This window comes from Microcaecilia unicolor, chromosome 6 (assembly GCF_901765095.1).
Source record: "Microcaecilia unicolor chromosome 6, aMicUni1.1, whole genome shotgun sequence".
Classification (NCBI taxonomy): Eukaryota; Metazoa; Chordata; class Amphibia; order Gymnophiona; family Siphonopidae; genus Microcaecilia; species Microcaecilia unicolor.
The window spans coordinates 194,849,719-194,876,626 of record NC_044036.1 but is presented as its reverse complement, the minus strand read 5'-3'; the positions used below and the strand labels follow the sequence as shown (position 1 = coordinate 194,876,626).

Below are 26,908 nucleotides of genomic sequence, written 5' to 3'. Positions count from 1 at the left end.
GTTTCTTTCAGCCTGGACCACTGTCCTTCCACTTCTCATACATCCTCCTAGTCCATCAGCTCCTTCCTCAGGTATTCCCCCATTTTACTAAAGTCAGCATGCTTGAAATCCAGGACTTTGAGTTTTGAGTGGCCGCCCTCCACTTCAGCCATCATATCAAACCAAACCGTTTGATGGTCACTGTTGCCCAGGTGGGCACCCACTTGGACATTTGACACACTATCCCCATTTGTGAGCACCAGATCCAGCATCGCTCCCTCCCTCGTGGATTCCGTCACCATTTGTCTGAGCAGAGCACTTTGCAAAGCATCCATGATCACTCTACTTCTTTCCGATTCCGCAGATGGAACCTTCCAATCTACATCCGGCAGATTGAAATCTCCCAGCAACAGCACCTCTCTCTTCTTCCCCAACTTTTGAATATCTGCGATCAGATCTTTATCTATTCCTCCAATTGTGTTGGGGGTCTGTAGACAACACCCACGTGAACAGAGGTTCTAGCCTCTCTTTTTAAGGTGATCCATATCGCTTCTTCCTTTCCCCAGTTCCCTGTCATTTCAGTTGCTGTGTTTGAGATGAAGTCCGTGAAGATTGTCTGGCCTTCGTTCCAATTACCTGGTGGTCAATAAAACAAGACAGTTCAAGTGATCACGCAGGGTTTTGTTATGGATTCTAATTGAGGCAATTTCAAGTTGGGATGCTATGGACTCGGCAGTGGTTTCGGTGGTAAAGTGGGATTGATAGATTAGTGCAATGCCTCCGCCTCTCTTTTCCTTTCTGGTCCAGTGTATGATTTTATATCCTGGAGGGCTTAGGTCTAGGATTATGGGGTCCTTTTAATCATGGATCTAGGTTTCTTTGATGAAAAGTAGATCAAGGTTTTCTGACAAGATCCAAGTCTGCTACTATTGTTGTTTTGTTTACTACGGATCTGGCATTGATGTAACCCACTTGAATTTTTTGATATGTAATGTTTGGTGTTGTGTGGATTTTTGTTAGTTGTCGCTTCTTTGTTAGTGTGAGTTTGTTAGGACCTTTCTTTTCTTTCTGTTGTGGTTGTCCGCTTGGTGGTGTTCTTCCTTTGTTTAGGTTATCAGTCTGATGAGATGTGATGTATCTGATCAGTCTATGATGATTATGTAGTATGGGTATGATGTTACTTTCTGCGAGTGGGGTGGTTAGTGTTAGGTGGATCAGTGATAAGTAGTAGATTGCTAGGAGTAGTTTGACGGTATTAATTTGTGAACCAGGGTGCAGATTTTGATTTTTCTGAGGAAATTATCAATTTTTATTACAATCAAAATGCAAGAAAATCGGTGTAGTTCAAATTATGGTTGTAACTCCCACTCAATGGACAAGTATATGGAGGTGATTTTGTTGATTCAGTAATAAGCCTATCAGCTATGAAGAGCTTCTATTCCATCTATCACAGGCTTATGCACTTTTCTTACAGTTCTGCATATCTTAATTAGAATGTCCTGATCGTGAAAAACAAAGATTGAAGTCCAAGACGAAGCAGCACTAGAAGTTCTGACTCCCTAGTGCATGCAGGAAGGGCAGAGTTTTCCCAGTAGTTTTTTTTTTTTTTACTTTGTTAAAGATCACCTAGGAACAACATTTTTCAGAATGAATATTAAAGCTTAGCTTGTTATGACAACAGTTCAGCCTCACCACCATACCAGTAGAGGACTGGAGAATCATACAGTTATCCAGGCTGGTCAAGAATTGTACTATTTGAAAGCTTGATCAAGCAGGATGAAAATTAAATCCAGCAAAGAGATGGGTCCATTCGAACTATAAAACTCTCAGCTCTGGGCACCACTCCTCTCGGTTACTCCTTGTACTCCAGTCCCAGACTGCAGTTTCCCATGCCAGGACTGCTCAATGCTTCACTCCACGGCGACCGCAACCATATAGAGGCGGCAGAGGCCCTCGCTCCCCAGGCCGGTGGGGAAGAAGGGAGCCGCCCAAACCATTTTCCCCTCCTCGGCATTGAGACGAGGCCCCCTGGGCGCATCGCACATGGGAACAGTGGCTGTGCGCCTTCTCTCGGTACCGCGCCCGCGCCCCTTAACGGCGAAACGAGAGCGGCAGCGACCACAACTCCGAGTTCGCTTCCCTCCGAGAATGCACACCTCAGTTGCTGACCACTCGAAGACCACTCAAAGTTTAGGGCTGGAAGTGAAGAGAGATCCTGCATCACACGGTCGTCTGTCCCGGCAGCTCGGTCGTACCAAGGTCCCGCAACCACTCAGCCGCCCGCACCAGCGGTCTGGCCATGTCTCAGCCCAGGGCCGTGCCTAGGGTCTCTGGCGCCCCCCTGCAGACTATCAGTTGGCGCCCCCCCCCTGCAGACTATCAGTTGGCGGCGGCGGCGGTGGCCCTCCCTCCCCCCCCCCCCGTGAAAATGATCGCTCACAACTTGCCACACTGACAGGAATTGTCAGCAATATTCTTAGAAACAAATTGCTATACATTGCAAAATAAGATAGCAGATGTAAATTCTCAAAGTGGACATATTCCAAACATTAAAATGAAAATAAAATGATTTTTTTCTACCTTTGTTGTCTGGTGACTTTCTTTTTCTGATCATGCTGGCCCAGTATCTGATTCTGCTGCTATCTGTCCTCTTAACTCCGTTTCCAGGGATTCCTTTCCATTTATTTCTTTCCTTTCCTCCTTTCTTCTTCATTTCTGGTCCTCAGCTTCTTCCTATTTTCTTCATCCATGTGCAGTTTTTCTCCTCTCTTCCTTTTCCCTCATTTCATCTCCATCTCTCTTCCCTCCCCTCTATGTCCAGCAATTTCTCCTCTCTCCCTGAGCCCTGCCCTCCCATCCATGCTCCTCTGTCCCCTGCCCCCCTCCATTCATCCTTTTCCAGCAATTCCCCTCTCTCCCTGAGCCCTGCCCTCCTAATCCATGCCCATCCATGCTCCTCTGTCCCCTGCCCCCTCCATTCATCCCTATCCAGCAATTCCCCTCTCTCCCTGAGCCCTGCCCTCCCAATCCATGCCCATCCATGCTCCGCTGTCCCCTGCCCCCTCCATTCATCCCTTTCCAGCAATTCCCCTCTCTCCCTGAGCCCTGCCCTCCCAATCCATGCCCATCCATGCTCCTCTGTCCCCTGCCCCCTCCATTCATCCTTTTCCAGCAATTCCCCTCTCTCCCTGAGCCCTGCCCCTCCCATCCATGCTCCTCTGTCACCATCCATTAATCCCTATCCAGCAATTCCCCTCTCTCCCTTCCATGACCCCCCCTCGCATCCATGCTCCTCTCTCTCTCCTCTCGCTCCCATGTCCCATCATGTCCCAGTTGGCCTGGCCTGGTCTGGCCCGCCCCCTCTTCTCCCCTCCCCCTTCGCATCCATGCTCTCGTCTCTCCCCTGCCCTCCCGCTCCCATTGTTCAACTGCCCGCCCTCTTCTCTCCCCCCAACATCCCTTTTCTTTTTTTTTTCTTTTTAAATTTACCTCCGTGGCGGTTCCGGCAGCGCAGCGTCAGTGAAGGAGGCGGCGCTCCCGTCGTCTCTAGCCTTCCCTTCGCTGTGTTCCACCTTCTTCTGACGTCAAGGAAATGAGGTCAGAAGAAGACGGAACACAGCGAAGGGAAGGCTAGAGACGTCGGGAGCGCCGCCTCCTTCACTGACGCTGCGCTGCCGGAACCGCCACGGAGGTAAATTTAAAAAGGAAAAAAAAAAAGAAAAGGGATGTTGGGGGGGGGGGGGGGAGAAGAGGGCGGGCAGTTGAACAATGGGAGCGGGAGGGCGAGCGAGGTGAGCATGGTGCGGCGGCGCCCCCAGAGGGAAGCGCCCCCCTGCCATGCTTACCTCGCTTACCGTGTTGGCATGGCCCTGTTTCAGCCCTTTCCAGGGTTCAGTGCAGTCCAGTCTCTACCGGCAAAAACCGCAGTAGTAGTAGTAGTGATTATCAGGAAGTAGTAGTAGTGATTATCAGGAAGATATTATGAGTCAACTAAGTGATGGGAGTGTTTATAAGAAACTCCCTCTTGATCCTACCAGGTTACAAAAAAACTATTGCGAAGTTGACAAAAGAGGGTGTACAATCTGTTTTTTTTAACCAATAAAGATTTAGATATTTGAATCACCAACACCCTTATACCGTTTTTTTTAATATTATACCGTTTTGTTTTTTTACACTTTACCAAAAATTCACAAGAGTTTGAAAAAACCTCCAGTTAGACCTACCTATTATATCTTCAATGGGATCATTGCTTGAACTGCACTCGTTTTGTAGATGAGTTTTTGAAACCCAAAGTTGTTAAGAGTAAATCATACATTAGAGATACATCACATTTTTTTAATATCTTAACTACCATATAGTTTCCAGAGAAACCTTATATTTTGGTTACGTTGGATGTTACTTCCCTATACACTTCTATACCCCAAAATGAAGCAATTCAAATTGTTTATGAAGTGATTGAAACTAGGGAGCATCCTTATAATAAACCCAAAGAGTGTTTGTTAAATTTATCTCGTGTAGCTATGAAAGAAAATATTTTGGCGTACAATGGTCGATATTTACAATTAAGAGTAGCAGCAATGGGAGCCACCATCGCACTATCAGTTATGAACCTGTACATGATAAAATTTGAAGAAAGATGAGAAATTTGTTAAGTGGTTTAAGGTTCATTTGATGATTTTTTTTTTATGAAGTGGAACTAAGGAAGAATTGAATATGTTTATACAGTGAATAAATACTTATGATGAGAATTTTAAATTTATAAATTGTTGTTTAGGTACTCAAAACAGTATTACTTTAGGTTAAGTACTCTTTAAAAGGAAAAGGCCTCGAGAAACCCCTTGACATATGAAAAAAGTCAAACAGGGGTTGGACTTCCTCATCATCGGCCAAAAACCTCTGTGTGATACTTGGCTAAACAATATTCAAACAAACTTAGCTCAATAACGTAGCATCCAATTGATCTAGGTATCTCACCCCCATTTATATTGTTTAATTTTAAATTTATGACATCAGTTGATAAAATACAATTTTTAGATGTAGAAATTACACAGACCACTATAAGTTTTGACACTAAAATTTAAAAAAAAAACAACAGATAGGATACGTTCCTTCTTATGATAGTTGCCATCCGAAATGTTTAAAAAACAGGAATAAATTGTTGGATTAATAAAAAGGTTGTTACAAAGAGGTTAATCCAAATCTGTTCTAAAAAAAAAATCATATAAAAGAGAGCTAGATATTACAATAGGGACTTTTTGTTACAACCTAGAACACAATGTTAAAAGTAATGTTCAAACATGTATCTTGAAATTTTCCTGTAATTGTACAGAGGTTATTAAGATCATTAGGAATAATTGAAATTTAGTGAAATTGCATCCTGCTTTTGAAAATGTAGACCTTAGAGTGGCTTTTCCCCGTAATAAGAACTTAAAAGGAGATCTTGTGTCCAGGAGAAATGAAGAAACCTGCTGCTTTTAAAAATACAGTTTTGGGTCATTATAAATGTATGCAATGTTCCACTTTAAGAATCCTACTGATGGCAAAGTATATAATTTATGTCATTTTTCTAATTGGAAAAGTGAATGTCACCTATGTAATTATATGCCCATGTCAGAAGATTTATGTTGGCATGACAAGCCGAATTTTAAAAAGAAACTATTACTGAAATATAAGCCAAATTTTAAAATGAGCCATTTAACAGCATCACTGGTAGAACATGGTTTTGAAAATAACTACACGTTTAAAGATCTATGTTGTTGTGTGATAGACATGGAACCATCTTGGGATCGAGAAGGCAACAGATTACAAAGGTTGCAGAGAACAGAAGCTAAGTGGATTTATAGACTCAAATCAATGCAGCCTCTGGGTTTAAATCAGGATTTAGAGTGGTAGTATTTTTGTGAAGGTAATATCTGAATATTTAAATATTTACACATGACTTATAGATGGCAATCTTGTATTTGATGACTATATATAACATTTTTCTCATAATATTGTTTTGTTTTTGGAATGTTCTTTTTTTATTTTTTATTTTTATAGTCTCAATATACAGTGCTGATACAGTAAATTAATACAGCATCATTCACAACTGATCTGTACATAATAAGGCTGCATTATCAAGGTTTAACGATTACTAACTTTATGTAGTGTACCATCCATTGTTGGGAAACCCCCCAAAGCACTCTGCATTGAGTTTTGTTTTACCCCTATCTTCATTCACACTCAGACCACCTTCCAAATCTTATATATCTTGCCACAACATACACCCTCCTATTCTATATTCCCCCCCTCCTCCTCCCTAGCCCAACATATTTAAACAGGAGGCCCACAGATAAGCATATTGTCGGTTAATCAGTTTGGGAGAGCCGCGATAGGCCTGATTCTCATATTTGCCCACCTCTCATATTCATATTTTCCACACTTCCCTCGATACCGGTTCCGAGGAAATCCAGCAGTGCAATATACTTTTCCGGACCAGCAGTAATGAGACATACAGGAATCGCCGTTGCGGGTACCTAAGCCCCTGATTCACCAATAATGATTGTTCCCCCAATAATAAGGTTGCATAGTCCCATTGCTAGGTTGTATGTAGTACAGTATTTAATATGAGAAATGCCTCATTCCAGATCACCAGAGCCGGACATTCCAAAAAAGAATGGAGGAGGGTTCCCCCTTCTTTGCCACATTTACTGCATCTATCATCGTTCCATAGTCCCATGTTGGCCCCTTTCGCTTTAGAAATATATACTCTACGTAAGATCTTATATTGTGTCTCTTGTAAATCTACTGCTTTGACCATTCTATATAGCGTAGAAAAAAGTTTTCCCAAAGTCCAGCCCCGTGTATCTGGTCCCAAGTTCCTCATTCCAGCGGTTCACCAATTTCTCCATACCCCACATAGGCCCATTCATTGTCAAGACCTTATACCAAGTGGCCAAGCTGTTGGCCTTACTGGGCATCTGTAGTAAGATTTTATCTATCGGGCCCCATGTCCACCTATCCCCATGTTGCTCCCTAATTGATGACCAGTAGTGTCGAACCTGCAAATATTGTAGCAAATTGCTATTTGGGACCTCCCATTTCTCCTTCACTTGGTCAAAGGGTAAGGAAAAACGCCTGCTCATCATCCATGAGTTGGCCCAGTATCCTGCACCCCCTATCTCCCCACTTAGAGAACACCGAATACCCCATGCCCACCGGGAACGCCGCATTACCCATCATGCTGAGATACGATGAGGCATTCGGGGAGCGCTGTTGTCTCCTCCACTATATCCACGCTCTCCTTATTGGTCTCAGGAATTCTAATTTACTAGAGATCCGGGGATTCCCACTGGAGACCAAATGGAGTAAATTAAGGAAATTCCATGGGTGGCTCCAGTCCTTGAACTCCTCTCTGGGGAGAAATCGTGGGCAACCTCCTACTCCCTCATAAATAAGTCTCATCATTGCCGCTGCATTATATCTTCGGAGATCTGGTAAGCCCAGACCCCCCTGAGCTTTAAAGATAATTTTGCATACCTGATGCGTGCCCCTTTGCCCCAACAAACAAACGTACCAATAAGGGACCTAAACAAGCGCTCTTCTCTCCTAAGAACCCATATCGGGGCTACTTGTAATGGATATAGAATCTTTGGTAGTAAGACCATCTTCGCGAGGGCTACCCTTCCCATCAGCGAGGGGGGCAGATCCTTCCATCTATCACACAGCCTTTTTATTCTATCCAGGGCCTCAACCACATTTCGCTTATAAAGTGCTGATGTGCTGGTGCTCAGAAAAATCCCCAAGTACTTCATTGCCCCCCCTACCGGTTGTATGGGGAGCCCCACCATCCCAGGATCCTCCCGAATCCCTGAAAGCGGTAATAATTCCGATTTAGAATAGTTCACCTTCAGCCCCGACAGGTCTCCAAAATCCCATACTATATCCAGGGCCCTCCTTAAATCTCTAGGTGCATTGGCCACATATAACAAAATATCATCCGCACACAGATTCACGCGAAGCTCCCTACTGCCCACCCGAATTCCTTGTATGTCTCCACTAGATCGGATCTTTATAGCCAGTGGTTCAATCGTTAATAAAAAAAAGAAGTGGTGAGAGTGGGCAGCCCTGTCTGGTCCCTCTTTGGATGGGGAAACTATCAGTCAGCTTGCCATTGACCAGTAACCTGGCCGATGGATTTATGTAGAGAGCCCGTATCCAAGATACATAGGCCTCCTGTAATGCCAAACCTCTCCAGTACCCCAAATAGGTGTGGCCAGGAGATGCTGTCAAAGGCCTTCTCCATGTCAAGACCTAGAATGGCTTCCAATCCACCCTTTCCTTTACGCTCATGGATGGTGTGAAGGGGGTGGAGCAGATGGAAGTAGAAGGGGAAGAATGAGGAGGCTCAAGAACAGAAGGAGACAGAACAGAGCCTTGCCTTTACTACTTCCCTAGAGAGAGAGAAGAAAAAGGTTAGTGCCCCCTGAAAAATGGAGGAGAGAAAAAGACTACACTATCCAGCAGCCCCAGCGCAAGCCCCAGTACAGAGATTACCTTCCCCAGCAGGTCACAGGGGAGAACTCTGACAAGGCAAGGGAGGGGCCCCTGGAGGGTAATCAAGTGAAAGAGGAACCGCTGGAAAGTGGGTGGGACGAGGAACCCATGGAGTGGCAAGAGGCTGAGGAGAGGGAGAGAGAGGAGAGCTCAGAGGAACCGATGGACCTCACAGCCTGGGCTCATTCCTTAGGGAAAAAGCAGAAAAAGCAGGTGAACTCGTGGTATGGCAGCTGGGTTGCAAGGGGAAAGAGAAAGGGTCATGAGAAAGGAGGGTCAGTGTATTGAGAGAGTGACCCAAGAAAGGGTGGGACCTTTTTTCTCCCCAAAGCGAGTTCAGGCTGTTTTGAACGGTGTGTTAGAGTGCTGTTTGAAGAGGGGTTATTGACTCCCCCTGTGTGAACTGCTCACAGCAGGAGGAAGCTGTTGTGGGAAAGTGTTTGCTCAAGCCTGAAGAAGTGGTTTATTGGGAACTGTTTATTGGGACTGTTTGCCAAAGCACCGGGAGGAAACCTGGAGCAGTGGCTTCCTTTTTTCTGTGTGTTTTTTTGACTGCCCTTCACAGACACGCTCCCCCTTTTCAAAGGGGAGGGGGAGAAGGAGAGCACGGGGCTGTAGACTGCTTAAGGTGGAACAAACTGAGTTCTGGAAGCAGGGGAGGGAAGTGTTTTTCTGTCCTGCTGAGCTGTGACCCCGAAAGGAGAAACAGTGGGATTGTGGGTGGTTTTTTTTTTGCCTGCTTTAATTCTGAACTGCTGGACTGTGAATCCCAAGAGAATAAAGACACTTACTGATTTTGCTTTCTGGAGTTTGGATTGCTTTAAGCTCTGCTCTGTGAACTGCAGTGGGCTAGGAGGCTGAGACAGGTATCCTGACTCTTAGCCGGAGTGGCCAGGGCAGAGGCAAGATCCTGAGGACCCCGGGAGGAGGGACGGATCTTTCACAATGGCCATTAACGCTTGAATGATGTTCATGGATGCATATCTCCCTGGTACAAACCCTACCTGGTCTTCATGAACTAGGGTATGAATGACCTGGTTTAAGCGTCGAGGCAAAATAGCTGCTTGTAACTTAACATCTTGATTCAGCAGGGAGATGGGGCGGTAAGATCCCACTTGTTCAGCGTCCTTACCCGGTTTTGGCAAAAGTACTATATGCGCCATGTTGGATTGCATGTGCGCCCCCTCCCCCACCAGGTCATTAAACCACTCCTTCAAGGGTGAAGCCACCAGGTTGGTCAGCATACGATAATACTCGGGGCCAAACCCATCCGGGCCCGGTGCCTTTGTCAGTTTCAGAGCCTTGATCCCCAATCTAATTTCCCTCTCCGAGATAGGCGCATTCAGGTGCAGCGATTGCTCTGCCATGAGCCGTGGGACCTGCAACTGCTGAAAAAAAACTTCACACTTGGTATTATCAAAGTATCGGGCCTGATACAAGGAGCTATAAAAGTTTACAAATTGCTGTCGGATTTGGGCTTCTGTGGTGTGCACCCTTCCCATATCATCCTTGATATCCAAAATAATTTGTTTCTTACGGGACGGCCTAACTAGGTTAGCCAACAGCTTGCCCGCTTTGCTGCCCCACTTAAATAATCGGAGCCCTTTGTGTCAGTATCTCCGTTATCTTTGTCTTAACCAGTTTCAACTCCATCCTATAGTTATTAGTCATGTGGGCTATATGCTGCCGGCGCAGCTGGTGATACTCCCGAGACAGAAGCAGAAGCTCTGCCTCCCTCTGTTTCCTCTTCCCTGCTGTATATGCTATAATATGTCCTCTCATGACTACCTTCGAGGCTGCCCAGTACATTTCCGGTGTAACCTCTGGTGTCTGATTATGCTGCTGATAATCTAACCACTTGGTCCTTAGATATTTCTGAAATTCCCTGTCATTAATTAGCGCAGGGGAGAATCTCCACATACATTCGCTCGGCTCTGCTGAGCATGGAACTACCATCTCAACGGCCTGAAGGTCACTTAATACCAGGTCCAATATTTGCACTCTGGAAATCCTGGCAAACACAGAGGGGGGTACCAGTAAGTAATCCAATCTCTAGTAAATTCCATGGGGATGAGAGTAAAATGTGAATTCTTCCCCCCGTGGGTTCAGAAGCTGCCAGACATCTACCAGTCCTAGCTGATTAAGTACAAAATTAACCCCCTTACTCTCCCAGCTCCCCCCCCCCCCCCTTATGTCAAGGCGGTTTGCACTGGAATGTTCTTAATATATGCTAACAATAATGGAAGATATTTTAAGATACATTATTAATGAAATTTAAATGTAATGATGATGTACAGGGCTTCAGTGTTTAATACACCAGAATGAGCATCTGACGTAAACAGCGCCATGGTCAGTGAATCTGAACCACATAAACAGCAGCTGCAGAGTAAGTGTTTATGAAGTGGTTAGTTATACATAGCACTGTTTTTTGTTTTTTTTTTTAACTCTGGTCACTAAAGTGAATGATACATACCTGTAGCAGGTGTTCTCCGAGGACAGCAGGCTGATTGTTCTCACGACTGGGTGACGTCCGCGGCAGCCCCCACCAACCGGAAAGAAGCTTCGCGGGACGGTCGGCACGCAGGGCACGCCCACCGCGCATGCGCGGCTGTCTTCCCGCCCGTGCGCGACCGCTCCCGCCAGTTGAATGACAAGCAATAAAAAATGAAACACAACTCCAAAGGGGAGGAGGGAGGGTAGGTGAGAACAATCAGCCTGCTGTCCTCGGAGAACACCTGCTACAGGTATGTATCATTCACTTTCTCCGAGGACAAGCAGGCTGCTTGTTCTCACGACTGGGGTATCCCTAGCTCTCAGGCTCACTCAAAACAAGAACCCAGGTCAATTGAACCTCGCAACGGCGAGGGTACAACAGAAATTGACCTACGAAGAACAACTAACTGAGAGTGCAGCCTGACCAGAATAAATTCGGGTCCTGGAGGGTGGAGTTGGATTTACACCCCAAACAGATTCTGCAGCACCGACTGCCCGAACCGACTGTCGCGTCGGGTATCCTGCTGGAGGCAGTAATGAGATGTGAATGTGTGGACAGATGACCACGTCGCAGCCTTGCAGATCTCTTCAATAGTGGCTGACTTCAAGTGGGCCACTGACGCTGCCATGGCTCTAACACTATGAGCCGTGACATGACCCTCAAGAGCCAGCCCAGCCTGGGCGTAAGTGAAGGAAATGCAATCTGCTAGCCAATTGGAGATGGTGCGTTTCCCGACAGCGACCCCTAGCCTGTTAGGGTCGAAAGAAACAAACAATTGGGCGGACTGTCTGTGGGGCTGTGTCCGCTCCAAGTAGAAGGCCAATGCTCTCTTGCAGTCCAATGTGTGCAACTGACGTTCAGCAGGGCGGGTATGCGGCCTGGGGAAGAATGTTGGCAAGACAATTGACTGGTTAAGATGGAACTCCGACACCACCTTTGGCAGGAACTTTGGGTGGGTGCGGAGCACTACTCTGTTGTGATGAAATTTGGTATATGGAGCATGAGCTACTAGGGCTTGAAGCTCACTGACCCTACGAGCTGAAGTAACTGCCACCAAGAAAATGACCTTCCAGGTCAAGTACTTCAGATGGCAGGTATTCAGTGGCTCAAAAGGAGGTTTCATCAGCTGGGTGAGGACGACGTTGAGATCCCATGACACAGTAGGAGGCTTGATAGGGGGCTTTGACAAAAGCAAGCCTCTCATGAATCGAACGACTAAAGGCTCTCCAGAGATGGCTTTACCTTCCACACGATAATGGTAAGCACTAATCGCACTAAGGTGATTCCTTACTGAGTTGGTCTTGAGGCCAGACTCTGATAAGTGCAGAAGGTATTCAAGCAGGTTCTGCGCAGGGCAAGAACGAGGTTCTAGGGCCTTGCTCTCACACCACACGACAAACCTCCTCCACTTGAAAAAGTAACTCTTTTTAGTGGAATCCTTCCTAGAGGCAAGCAAGACCCGGGAGACACCCTCAGACAGACCCAACGCAGTGAAGTCTACGCCCTCAACATCCAGGCCGCGAGAGCCAGGGACTGAAGGTTGGGGTGCAGCAACGCTCCGTCGTTCTGCGAGATGAGAGTCGGAAAACACTCCAATCTCCACTGGTTCCTCGGAGGACAACTCCAGAAGAAGAGGGAACCAGATCTGACGGGGCCAAAAGGGCGCTATCAGAATCATGGTGCCGCGGTCTTGCTTGAGCTTCAGTAAGGTCTTCCCCACCAAAGGTAGGGGAGGATAAGCATACAGGAGGCCGGTCTCCCAATGGAGGAGAAAGGCGTCCGACGCTAGCCTGCCGTGTGCCTGAAGTCTGGAACAGAACAGAGGCAGCTTGTGGTTGGTCTGAGAGGCGAAAAGGTCCACCGAGGGGGTGCCCCACTCTCGGAAGATCTTGCGTACCACTCTGGCATGGAGCGACCACTCGTGCGGTTGCATGACTCTGCTCAGTCTGTCGGCCAGACTGTTGTTTACGCCTGCCAGGTACGTGGCTTGGAGGAGCATGCCGAACTGACACGCCCAACGCCACATCCCGACGGCCTCCTGACACAGGGGGCGAGATCCGGTGCCCCCCTGCTTGTTGACGTAATACATTGCAACCTGATTGTCTGTCCGAATTTGGATAATTTGGCAGGACAGCCGATCTCTGAAAGCCTTCAGTGCGTTCCAGATCACTCGGAGCTCCAGGAGGTTGATCTGCAGATCCTTTTCCTGGAGGGACCACAGACCCTGGGTGTGAAGCCCATCGATATGAGCTCCCCACCCCAGGCGAGAGGCATCCGTCGTCAGCACTTTCGTGGGCTGCGGAATTTGAAATGGACGTCCCAGTGTCAAATTGGTCCGGATGGTCCACCAGAGCAGTGAAGTGCGGCAACTGGTGGAGAGGCGGATGACATCTTCTAGATTCACGGTGGCTTGGAACCACTGGGAAGCTAGGGTCCATTGAGCAGATCTCATGTGAAGACGAGCCATGGGAGTCACATGAACTGTGGAGGCCATATGACCCAGAAGTCTCAACATCTGCCGAGCTGTGATCTGCTGAGACGCTCTGGTCTGCGAAGCCAGGGCCAGGAGATTGGTGGCCCTCGCTTCGGGAAGGTAGGCCTGAGCCGTCTGGGTATTCAGCAGAGCTCCTATGAATTCCAGAGACTGGGCTGGCTGGAGATGGGACTTTGGGTAATTTATCACAAACCCCAGCAGCTCCAGAAGTTGAATAGTGCACTGCATGGACCGGAGGGCTCCTGCCTCCGAGGTGTTCTTGACCAGCCAATCGTCGAGATATGGGAACACGTGCACTCTCAGCTTGCGTAGGTAGGCCGCTACCACCACGAGGCACTTGGTAAACACTCGTGGGGCAGAGGCGAGCCCGAAGGGCAGCACACAATACTGAAAGTGCCGTGCGCCCAGGCGGAATCGGAGATACTGTCTGTGAGCTGGCAGTATCGGTATGTGAGTATATGCGTCCTTTAAATCCAGGGAACATAGCCAATCGTTTTTCTGAATCATTGGCAGAAGGGTGCCCAAGGAAAGCATCCTGAACTTTTCTTTGACCAGGAATTTGTTCAGGCCTCTCAGGTCTAGGATGGGACGCATCCCCCCTGTTTTCTTTTCCACAAGGAAGTACCTGGAATAGAATCCCTGCCCTTCCTGCCCGGGTGGTACGGGCTCGACCGCATTGGCGCTGAGAAGGGCGGAGAGTTCCTCTGCAAGTACCTGCTTGTGATGGGAGCTGAAAGACTGAGCTCCCGGAGGACAATTTGGAGGCAGGGAGGCCAAATTCAGGGCGTATCCGCACCGCACTATTTGGAGAACCCACTGGTCGGAGGTTATGAGAGGCCACCTTTGGTGAAAAAATTTTAACCTCCCTCCGACCGGCAGATCGTCCGGTACGGACACTTGTAGGGCGGCTATGTTCCCGTGGATCCAGTCAAAAGCCCGTCCCCGGCTTTTGCTGTGGAGGCGCAGGGGGCTGCTTAGGCGCACGCTGTTGACGAGAACGAGCGCGCTGGGGCTGTCCCTGTGCCTGACGAGGCCTTCGGGCCGGCTGGTTGTACCTACGCTTCGCAAAAGAATAGGGTGCAGCCTGCCGGGCCCGGGAAAAACGTCCACCTGTGGAGGTGGATGCTGAAGGCGCCCGGTGGGAGAGCTTGTCGAGAGCGGTTTCCCGCTGGTGCAGTTGGTCCACCATCTGCTCGACCTTCTCACCAAAAATGTTATCCCCCCGGCAAGGGATGTCGGCCAGTCTCTGCTGGGTGCGGTTGTCCAGGTCAGAGGCACGCAGCCATGAGAGCCTGCGCATCACTATACCTTGGGCCGCAGCACGAGATGCCACGTCACAGGTGTCATAGATACCCCTGGACAGGAACTTTCTGCACGCCTTCAGCTGCCTGACCACCTCCTGATAAGGCCTGGACTGCTCCGGCGGGAGCTTCTCGACCAGGTCCGCCAGTTGTTGCACATAGGTCCGCATGTGAATGCTCATATAGAGCAGGTATGATTGGATGCGGGTCACGAGCATGGAGGATTGGTAGGCCTTCCTCCCAAACGAGTCCAGAGTGCGAGACTCCCGCCCCGGGGGCGCCGAGGCGGTATCCCTCGAACTCCGTGCCCTCTTGAGAGCAGAATCCACGACCGCCGAGTCATGGGGCAATTGTGGCCGCATTAGCTCTGGGTCCGAGTGGATCCTGTACTGGGACTCTGCTTTCTTGGGAATGGTGGGGTTAGTTAAAGGTCGCACCCAGTTCCGAAGCAGCGTCTCCTTAAGGACATTGTGCAGCGGCACCGTGGAGGACTCTCTAGGTGGTGATGGATAGTCGAGGACCTCGAGCATCTCGGCCCTCGGCTCTTCCACAGAGACCACGGGGAAGGGAATGCTGATAGACATATCCCGCACAAAGGAGGCAAAGGAGAGACTCTCGGGAGGTGAGAGTTTCCTCTCCGGTGAAGGCGTGGGGTCCGAGGGAAGGCCCGTAGACTCCTCTGAGGAGAAATATCTAGGGTCCTCCTCTTCCCCCCACGAGTCCTCATCCTCGGTGTCGGACATAAGCTCATGTAGCTGAGTCCTGAACCGGGCCCGGCTCGACGTCGAGGCACCAAGGTCTCGGTGTCGTCGAGCGGTGGACTCCCGCGCCGGCGGGGACGGAGCTCCCTCCATCGACGTCGACTCCACCTGCGTGGCGGTCGAGACCGGCACCGCAAGCGGCGGCGGTGTCGACGGCCCCGGCGCCGGGCTAGAGCTCGCCGGCGCCACCCCCGGCGCCGGCACAGCCTGGCGCATCAGCCCTTCCAGGATCCCCGGAAGGATGGCTCTGAGGCACTCGTCCAGGCCCGCTGCCGGGAAAGGCGGTGGGGCCGGTAGGGGCGTCGGCGCCAGAAGCTGCTGGGGGCCAGGAGACGGCACCGAGGTGCCGGAACCCCGACGCGTCGGTACCTCCACCACCGACGGAGACCTCTCCTCACGACGAAGACGCTTCGGCGTCGCCTCCTCTCCGGCATCCGGATGCACCGAGGGCGACCGGTGACGACGCTTCTTGTCTTTTTTCCGATGCCCGTCACCGGCGCCGGAGGGCATGGAGGAGGAGGAGGTCGATCCCCCTCGGTCTCGAGGTACCGGGTTAGACAGGGTTCGGTCCCGTGGCCCACGAGCTGAGGGAGTGACCGGGGCCGACTGCCCACGCGGCCTCTCACCCCCACTCTCACCTGAGGACCGGCGGGCCGACGGGACCTGTTCTCCTGGGGTCGCTGCCATCGGTGCCGATGTCTCGGGCATCGATACCGGTACCGAAGGACCGGGCGTCGATACCGATGCCGTCGAGGTCGACGTCGAGGGGCCGGCGCAAGTTCCAAAAAGGCGGTCCCGCAGAATTTGCCTCGCAACCTGAGTCCGTTTCCGGAGACCGAGACACAAAGAACACGACTTGAGATTGTGCTCCGGCCCGAGGCACTGGAGGCACCAAGCGTGGGTGTCGGTCTGCGAGATCGGCCGGCCGCAGCGACCACACTTTTTAAATCCACTCGGGACCTTCGAGGACATCGACGGAAAAATCGCGTCGGCGAAGTCAAAGTCGTCAATGGTGGCTGAAATCACACCGCGAAAAGGTAAAACGACCGAGCGGCCACTAGGCCGCAACGCGGCGTCCCCGCTAGAAGCGAGGGAAAAAGGGAGCGCGTGCTCCACACGCGCAGGGTTTCTTTTTTTTTTTTTTTAAAAAGAAACCGGGCGGTAACAAGACCGAAAATAAAAAGAAAAAAGCACGATCTGCGTAAACGCGATCGACAAATCCGGCGGCTGAACAGAGAGAGCGGCAAAGCACGACTCTCTCCAGGCGCGGGAAAAAAGGAACTGGCGGGAGCGGTCGCGCACGGGCGGGAAGACGGCCGCGCATGCGCGGTGGGCGTGCCCTGCGTGCCGACAGTCCCGCAAAGCTTCTTTCCGGTTGGTGGGGGCTGCCGCGGACTTCACCCAGTCGTGAGAACAAGCAGCCTGCTTGTCCTCGGAGAATTATTGTTATATTTTATTGCACATTGGTTGTCTAAGAATTGACCCTGAAGAAGCCGTGATAATGGTGAAACAGGTCCAGTCTGTTTTCTCAAAGCGGTTTTCAATATGCCGCCTGGGTTTAAATAAAGACAACCACTACTACTACTACTAATCATTTCTATAGCGCTACTAGATGTATGCAGCGCTGTACACATTATATGCAGGTACTTTCTCTGTCCCTAGAGGGCTCACAATCTAAGGTTTTAGATTGCCTGGGGCAATGGTGGGTTAAGTAACTTGCCCAAGGTCACAGGGAGCTGCAGTGGGAATTGAACTCAGGTTTCCAGGATCAAAGCCTGTTGCACTAGCGTTTTGATTTTTGCAAGGCAGCTTTTTATGAGTAGCTGAGTTTCAAACACTGAAAACCACCAGAGCTTTATTTGGTGCAATATATATTAGAGTGAACTTTAAATGCTGGGTGCACTGTGATTTTTGTATTAAAAGCAGCTATTTCAATAAATATTTTGACATTTTCTTTGCACTACTTTGGAAGACCCCTTCTTTTTTGGTTCTGAAAGGTTTTAAAAGCTAGGAACTTCTGTGGGAGTTTTTTTTGTCTTTTTTCCTCTCTGTGCAGAGCTGTGCCTGCTGGGACGCGGAGTACACTACCCTACATGGTACTTTGGGGTGGAAAGGGGACCCTAATGCTGCCAAGCTGCTACAACCCTGCAAAAAGATATTTTACTTTTCTTTTGGGACCTTTGAGGAATAAGGTTTTGGTGTACAGGAACTGAGCTGTATCGAGTGCCTTTTAATTTGACCCTTTTTTCTTTTCCTCTTTTCTTTTGGGGCAAAGTTGTGACTGCGGCAGGTTCTATCGCGCCAGGTCTCCAACATATTCAACCTGTTTTTTGTGGATTCCAATTGACCAATGTGTTATTAAGTCTCCAAGGAATTATACATTTAGAACCTGGATGCCACTGGAGGCATCCTGTGGACCAAGGACATCTCACTTCCCTGAAACCTGCCTCACATCGCGGTAGATGTGACAAGAGACAGTCTTTATGGAAGAAAAGTGAAGGAAACTGTAGATATGTTCAGGACCTCATTGCATACTGATGGTTCTTTACAAACATTCCTCAGGGTTTTTGGGTTGTTTTTTTTTTAAAGTCTTAATATTTTGTATTGATTTTGTAAAAAAGAAAGCAATAACAGCAATTGAACTACAATATGTTATTTACAATGAGTGAAAAAGAAAGACACCTTAAAGTATGCAAGCAGTATAAAGTTCATCCATGTGACACAGATGGTAACGATCAGTAATAATATACATGAAGAAAGAAAGAAAAAGTACAATATACACCTCTCACTTCACGCCTTCAAAATAGGATATCAATGGCGCCCATTTTTCTTTATACAAAGCATATCGAGATATTTTTTTTTTTTAGCAAAATATGTTTCATATTTATAAGTTTGAAACAGTAAATTCTACCATTCTTGGTAGGTAGTTTGTTGCAAAGCTTTCCAGTGTGAAAAGACTACTTTCAAAGCTATAGTCAACATGGTATTAAAAAGCAAACATTCATTGGTCCTTAAAATGGGTTTAAAACATTGATCTTAAAGTATTACATATTTATAAACTATTGGACCAGAAACATGGAATATATCTTCTAGATTGGACCATATGTCCTTCGAAAATTTTTTGAATACATATACAATCAAATGTAATATGCTTAAGAGTACCTTGTTGGGATTGACAAGACCAACATAAGTTGGAAATAGAAGAGTTAATCATATGTGACTTGAGAGGTGTCAATAAGGATCTATGAGTGAAGAAATATAGAGATTGTATTATTGAAGAGGACGTGGAGCATTTAAATAAAGAACTCCATACCTGTTACCAAGATTAGTCAGAGATTGTTGAATATCCTCTTCCCAGAATTTGCTTAAGCCCACACATTTAGTAGGAAAGTTTTTGAGATGAATTTGTATATGAGATGCAACATGACCAGAGACTTGAAATTGCTTGGAAATATTAATAATCACAGGAGTATGGGACAACTTTTGTATTTGTAATTTACTCTTCCTCAACATTGTATTAAGCTGTAACCATTGATAAAAATGAATATCTAACAAAGAGAATTCAGCTTTCATAACTGAGAATGATTTCCAAGTGTGATTATTTACATCAATGAAATCATTGAGATCCCATATGCCTATGTGTTGCCATTGTGACCAAGAGATTTGCTTTTTATTAATTACAAATTTGGGATTATTCCATATAGGTATACATGTGGTGCTGCCCCAGGATGCAATCATCTGCTTATCAAAAGAGGATATTAATTTATGAGTAATGTTAATGATGGGATTCAAGGCAATGTTTTTAGGAAGGTGCATGCCAATTAAATGAGAGTGTACCAGTGGATCTATAATAAATTGTTCAAAAATTAACCATCTAGGTAAAGAGGTAGTAGTGAGAGGAGAGATCCACTCAAAGCCCTGACGAATAATGAAGGCTTTATGGTATGTTAAGAGATCAGGAAACCTTACCCCACCCTACAATTTAGGAAGCTTTAGCATACCTAAGGAGATTCTGGGTGTCCTAAGATCCCATACAAAATTAGAGAGCAATTTTTCTAACTTTTTATAAAAAGAGCTAGGAAAAATGAGAGGAATTCATGCTTAAAATATATGTAATTTTAGGTGCTATCATCACCTTAATAGTGTCAAGCCTACCCCACCATGATAGATTGAGCAGAGACCAAGATGAGGGAGAGCTTTCAACTTTAGCTATAATCTTATCAGAGTTGAGCTTAATAGTAGTAGGGAGGTCCCTATCAAAAAAACACACGTAGATATTTGATAGAAGAGACTACCCATTTAAGGGGGTAACCAGAAATGAAAAAAGGAGTACAGGCATCATTTAGAGGCATTAGCTCAGTTTTATCCCAGTTAATTTTATATCCTGACAGCCTGGAAAATTAGGAAATTAGCCGAACAAGTGCCTCATAGATGCCTGTGGTTTAGTGAGGTATAACATTATATCATCAGCATATGCTGAAAGCTTAACCTCATTTTGACCCACATGGACTCCAGTAATATCATTTGAGCTTCGAATAGCTGCCAAAAGGGGTTCTAGAGCCAGATTAAACCGTTTAGGAGATATAGGGCAACCTTGTCTGGTTCCTCTATGCAATAAGAATGGAGTGGAGAGTTCACCATTAGCTACAATTCGAGCAGATGGTAGAGAATACAGTAAATGCAACATATGTATGAAGCTGTCAGGAAAACCAACATGCCTAAGTACGTTAAACAAATACTTCCACTCCACCTGGTCAAAGGCTTTTTCAGCATCTAGGGAGACAGATAATACAGGACAATCTGTAGACCGAGCGAAATGGATGAGATGACAAAATAATCTAGTGTTATCAGCACCATATCTTAGCTTTACAAAACGAGCTTGATCTCTGTGTATAAGTGATTGAATAATGTTTTCCATTCTACAGCATAATAACTTTGTATAGAATTTATAATCAGTATTTAGTAATGAGATTGGCCTGTAATTTAGTACAAGCGTACTGTCTCTATTATGTTTTGCAAGTACTACAATATTTGCATCCAAAAAATGACCTGGAGATGAGGAGTCTAATAAAGTTTGAGTAGGTCAGCAAGTGAGTTGAAATTGAAGTGGAGAATGCTTTATAGAATTCCACAGGACCTGGTGCTTTTGCAGAAGATAACTTTTTGATTATAGAGACGATCTCATCATGGGAAATGGGTTGATTAAGCTGATGTATTTGGTTTTCAGAGAAGCGAGGAAGACTTAAAGACATAAGAAATTTAGATATTTCAGTATCATGAGTGATGCATTCTGAAGAGTACAGCGACATATAAAATGTTTCAAAAGCTTCAAGTATTTGAGGCGAAGTCAAAGAAGCTCCTGTTGGCGATTTTATAACAGTTATATGTTGCTTTATTCTTTTACCTCTGAGATAGGATGCAAGTAGTTTACCAGCTTTATTAGATTCCATGTAATATGTAGCACTTTGCTTAAAAGTGATAATATTGGAGATGCTTGATAAAAGTGAATAATATTGCATTCTGAGCGATCTGAGATTCTGAAGTGCAGACTTAGATGATGATGTGTATAAAGTCATATCAAGCAGATGTATTTCTTTCTCAAGTTTAACGAGTTTAGCATTATTAGCTTTGTGAAGAAGAGATACGTAACTAATTATTTCACCTCTCAACCAAGACTTGAACACTTCCCCTACTGTTATATATGATGACACAGAGTCTTTGTTGTTAGCAAAAAATTCAACATATTTCTGGGAGATATGCTGCAAGAATGTTGAATCTGAGAGCAGAGAGGTATTGAGTCTCCAAGCAGAAGATTTTGTTGTATTAAAAGACCAATTAAATTCTGGCATTGAACTGAGTAAGTTGTGTAGAGATTGTAGCTAATTCTGATTTTATTTCAGAGGTAGTGCTGAGATTCTGCTGCATTAAGATATGTAGAGCCTTTATATCATCTGCAAGAGATTCAGCATTGTCACGTGATAATGGTAACGGTGATTGCAGGGCCTGGTCAGTCGTAGAGAGGTCCGTTTTATTCCATTTAGAGGCTGAATGAAAAGAGTGTGAACCTTCATTCTGGTTGGATTTAGAAGACATCTTATTCAAATAAGTTGAAAACAGAACCCTACACAATAAAGTGAGATATTTAGCTGCTATATCCATTCCTTCTGAACTGGATTCCTTTATGGGATAAACATAAAGGAATCCTGTTCAGAAGGAATGGATCCTCAGAAGCTTAGCCGAGATTGGGAGGAGGGACTGGTGTTTGGGAGGTGGGGCTAGTGCTGGGCAAGACTTCTACGGTCTGTGTCCTGAAAATGGCAGATACAAATCAAGGCAAGGTATACACAAGAAGTAGCACATAGGAGTTTATCTTGTTGGGCAGACAAGATGGACCATGCAGGTCTTTTTCTGCCGTCATCTACTATGTTACTATGTTTTAGAGAAAAAGCCGACGGGAGAGTAAACTCTAAGCGTCCATACTGGATGACATCCGCCGCCTCAGGTTTTGAGAAGCCATTTATCCTTGTAAAAAACAATTATCAAAGAAAGCTTTAAACAATATTCCAACAGCAACATAGTAACATAGTAGATGACGGCAGAAAAAGACCTGCACGGTCCATCCAGTCTGCCCAACAAGATAACTCATATTTGCTGCTTTTTGTGTATACCCTACTTTGATTTGTACCTATGCTCTTCAGGGCACAGACCGTATAAGTCTGCCCCGCACTATCCCCGCCTCCCAACCACCAGCCCCACCTCCCAACCACCGGCTCTGGCACAGGCACAGACCGTATAAGTCTGCCCAGCACTATCCTCACCTCCCCAGCCCTGACTCCCAACCCCGGCTCTGGCACAGACCGTACAAGTCTGTCCAGCACTATCCCCGCCTCCCAACCACCAGTCCCGCTTCCCACCACCGGCTCTGGCACAGACCGTATAAGTCTGCCCAGCACTATCCCCGCCTCCCAACCACCAGTCCCGCTTCCCACCACCGGCTCTGGCACAGACCGTATAAGTCTGCCCAGCACTATCCCCGCCTCCCAACCTCCAGCCCCGCCTCCCGATCTTGACTAAGCTCCTGAGGATCCATTCCTTCGGCACAGGATTCCTTTATGCTTATCCCACGCATGTTTGAATTCCGTTACCGTTTTCATTTCCACCACCTCCCGCGGGAGGGCATTCCAAGCATCCACTACTCTCTCCATGAAAAAATACTTCCTGACATTTTTCTTGAGTCTGCCCCCCTTCAATCTCATTTCATGTCCTCTCGTTCTACCACCTTCCCATCTCCGGAAAAGATTCGTTTGCGGATTAATACCTTTCAAATATTTGAACGTCTGTATCATATCACCCCGGTTTCTCCTTTCCTCCAGAGTATACATGTTTAGTTCAGCAAGTCTCTCCTCGTACGTCTTGTAACGCAAATCCCATACCATTCTCGTACGCAAATCCCATACCATTCTATCCTTGTAAGAAACAATTATCAAAGAAAGCTTTAAACAATATTCCAGGTCTAACTTTTCTCTCAAGAGCAACATAGAACAAGGCAAAGATGAAAGCAACAACAGTCTCAGTATTTAGCACAATCTAAGCCAAAGTTTCTTTTTAAGAGTGAAGAATATAACTACTCTTCCAGCAGTGCCTCTTTCACATCTACAAGCGCAGATTTTCTGGACAGGTGGACATCAATAGCTTCAGACACATGGATACTGAAGATAGTCCATCACAGATACCACACTAACATCTTGTTTACTTTTTCTGTTCTCAATATTAGGGAATCCTGCTTTGGGGAAAAATTCCCTAATTCAGGGCAAAGACATACAAGAAGCTCCTTCAGCAAAATAAACACATGATTTTACTCCTGGTACTTTCAAATTCCAAAGAAATAAGAGGATCCAATTTTGGATTTCAGAAGATTACACAAATTGTTCCTCAAGGAGAAATTCAACATGACTACATTAGAAAAGGTCTCTTCCTTACTGAACAGGAGAGACTGATTATGTTCTATAGATCTTAATGTGCACATACCTATACACATATATACTCAGAAATTATATCTTCATTTTGTGGTATAGGAAATACATTACCAATACAATGTTCTACCTTTCATTTTGGCAGCCAATCCCAGGGTATTTACTACAAAGTCCAGCTCTTCATAGGCAAGATCTTTATATGAAAATTCTTCAAACTAGATCAATTCAGATTGTTAGTACAAGCATTATTGCTTTCAAAATTGGATTACTGCAATATTGTCTATCTAGGTTGCTCTAAGAAATTGCTGAAAAAATTACAAAATTTATTCAAAATACTCCTTGAAGAAATATGACACTATTTCACAATTCTATATATCCTTGCACTGGCTTCCTATAGAAGCCAGCATTCAATGTAAACTCTTCTGTATTTTATATAAAACTAGTAAAAAAGGCCCGTTTCTGACACAAATGAAACGGGCGCTAGCAAGGTTATATTGATTAGTTGTTTTTTGTTAACCAAATATTTAATATTAAAGTATTGTAATGAGATGGAGTAATAGTGAAGGGTGTATAATGAGGAAGGAGGAGGCCCTGTGTAGGACCACAGGTGCAGTCCTTTTTGACAGAGTGTTTGTGTGTGTAAGACAGAGAGACAGATTGTGTGAGTCCGAGAGTGTGTGTGTGTGAGAGTGATACAGAGGGATTGAAAGAGTGTGTCTGTGTGTGTGTGATAGAGACTGTGTGTTTGTGTGACAGAGAGATACAGAGAGTGTGTGTGTGGAATTGAGTTCCATGACCCCCTCCTTCCCTTGCTCTCCTTCCATCTGATGTGAGAGTGTGTGTGTGCAGGACCACAGGGGCGGTCATTGTGACAGAGTGTTTGTGTGAGTGAGAGTGTGTGTAAGACAGAGAGACAGACTGTGTGAATCATACAGTGAGTGTGGGTGAGACAGAGGGATTGAAAGTGTGTGTGTGTGTGTTTGTGTGACAGAGAGATACAGAGAGAGTGTGTGTGTGTGGACCACAGGGGCGGTCACTGTGACAGAGTGTTTGTGTGAGTAAGAGAGAGAGACAGACTGTGTGAGACAGATAGTGAGTTTGTGTGAAGAAAAGAGATTACTGACTGAGGTATTTCAGGAATGAAATGCTGGTAAAAGAATTGTCAATACTCCTTTCAAGTAATTAAATGTTTGTAAGCATATGGTAAAAGGCAAGAAACCTTTCAAAAATGTTGTTTTGTGAACTGCAGGTTTAGTGCAAAAGCAGTGCTGAAAGTGCTTTACCATGCACAGTACTTCCCAAGGAAGCAGAACCGCAGCAAAGTGAATTGCAAAGTGGAAAACTAAAAAGCCAACCAAACCCTCAGTATTTTTCATGTTAACATGGGAAATACACATTGAATGTAAAAGAAATCTGTGTTTTCTGTCCCGTCTCCCCCTCAGAAGCACAATGGTACGTGTCAGTGACTGCAGCCCTTAACCCTTTTATTGCCACATCAACGTTAACACTTCAGGAGCGAGCTTGCTCGGCTGGTTTGCTTGCTGTTGGAAGAGGGGAGGAGGAGTTGCTTCTTTTAGGATCATGTTAAGTGTTTCCCAATCTGCTACGGGAAAGCTGTGTCATTTGTAACCCTGCCTCGCGAAAACAATTCTTCAGAGCACAGAGTAGTAGTCAGCACCAACAATAAGACCATCGTTGATTGGCTGCAAAATCTCTTCCTGGTTGCTAGGAAAAGGAGTGGGTGATTTGTTGCTCTCAGGGTGATTCCTTGCTTGCTGTCATATCTTAAAGGAGGTGGATGTTCGTTCTCGTGCGTTGCCTGTAGATGTAAAGTGAGATGCAGGGGGAGGGGTTTCAAGTGTACAGCGCTGCGTACGTGTAGTAGCGCTATAGAAATGATAAGTAGTAGTTGTGGTATCGGAAGGGGGGGGGGGTTGTGGGTGAGCTGTAGGAATTTGAACTCTGACACTGGGATGGAAAGGAGGCGGATCTTCGTGCTCGTGCGTTGCCTGTAGATGACAAATGAGATCCATGGGTGGAGTTGAGGAATTTGAACTGTGACCCTGGAAAGGAAAGGAGGCTGATCTTCGTGTTTGCGCGTTGCCTGTAGTTGTAAAATGAGATGCATTGGGGGGGGGGGGGGGGGAGTTTTGTTTTGTGTTTGTATCTGAAGGGGGGGGTGCTGAGTTGCATGAATTCCTAGGCAGGGGGAGGAGTCCTTTCCTTGGTTTTTTGTGGAGCAGCTGTGCTGGCGACGTCATCCTTGGCTTCACCCAACTCAGCCAATCAGACGTGCTACACGGTCTGTGAGTGTCATTGCTCCGCCCAACGAGGTCATCACGTTTGACGTGTGGGCGGGGCAGACAGTCATGGATGAAAAATTGATCTCTGGCGCCTCACATTTAGAACGCTGGAAAAGTGAGGCTTCAGAACGTTGGTGGTGCGTTTTATATAGAGAGATGGGGCGTGGCTGAGGGCGAGTCTATGAGTGAGGGTGACTGGTCCTAGCCTATGAATACAGGATTTTTGTGCTTCTCTGCCGTGGAGTGAGCTTCTCTGCCTTGGAGTGAGCTTCAGAACGTTCAAGGTTGGATTTATTAATATAGATACCATTCAGGTTAACTCCTCTCTATCTGTATGAATGTTTTGATTTTACCAGATCCACCAGGTCATATAGAGAAAGTGTCTGTAATCAGTTTCCCTACGATTAAAAGGCAAAAAAAAAAACATTGAAAATCTCAGAACTGCTAGATTGGGAAAGATGTATGCAAGGTTTTACAGACCTCTCATGGTTATCTAGATTTTAGAAGAAAAATTAAAACTATCATTTTTCATAGTTACACATTGAACAAGGAATAGTGGAAGTGGGGGGGGGGGGGGGGGGGGGGTTAAATTTTAATATTTACTATTTGTTTAAATCCCAGATATTGTGCTGCTCTTTTTAGTTTGTAATCCACTTAGAACTGTGAAGGCAAAAGCTGAATACCTACTGTACCTAAATGTACACTGCTTTGATAGCTTTCAGGTATGGCGATAGTATGTAGTAACATTACATAAGTAAAACAAATTTCTACGCTCACCTCCCTACAAGTCTCAGCAAAGCATTTTACATCTTATAGTACCCTCTGCTGTTAAGACAAAGAAGTGGAACCTGTGCAGAGTGCCAGATTCAACTCTGGCCACCTTGTTGGGCAGACTGGATGGACTGTGAAGTTCATTACCTGCCAACATTTACTTTATTATTATGTAAAAGGTCCAGTCCATTACTCTCTGCATCTTCAAATTCTTCAGGACAGGATATTACTTCTGACACACCCTAAAATTCTTGCCTAAGGTTATTTCAGCTTTCTATGTCAAATCAATCCATAAAC

The 26,908-nt window shown here is 46.2% G+C and overlaps 1 protein-coding gene across 4 annotated transcripts in view; it reads right to left on the bottom strand.

Annotated features, from left to right (window-relative positions):
- Window positions 1-26,908, bottom strand: part of DCAF1 (DDB1 and CUL4 associated factor 1) — a 648,223-nt gene that overhangs the window by 377,786 nt on the left and 243,529 nt on the right. The gene's annotated exons all lie outside the window — the stretch shown is intronic.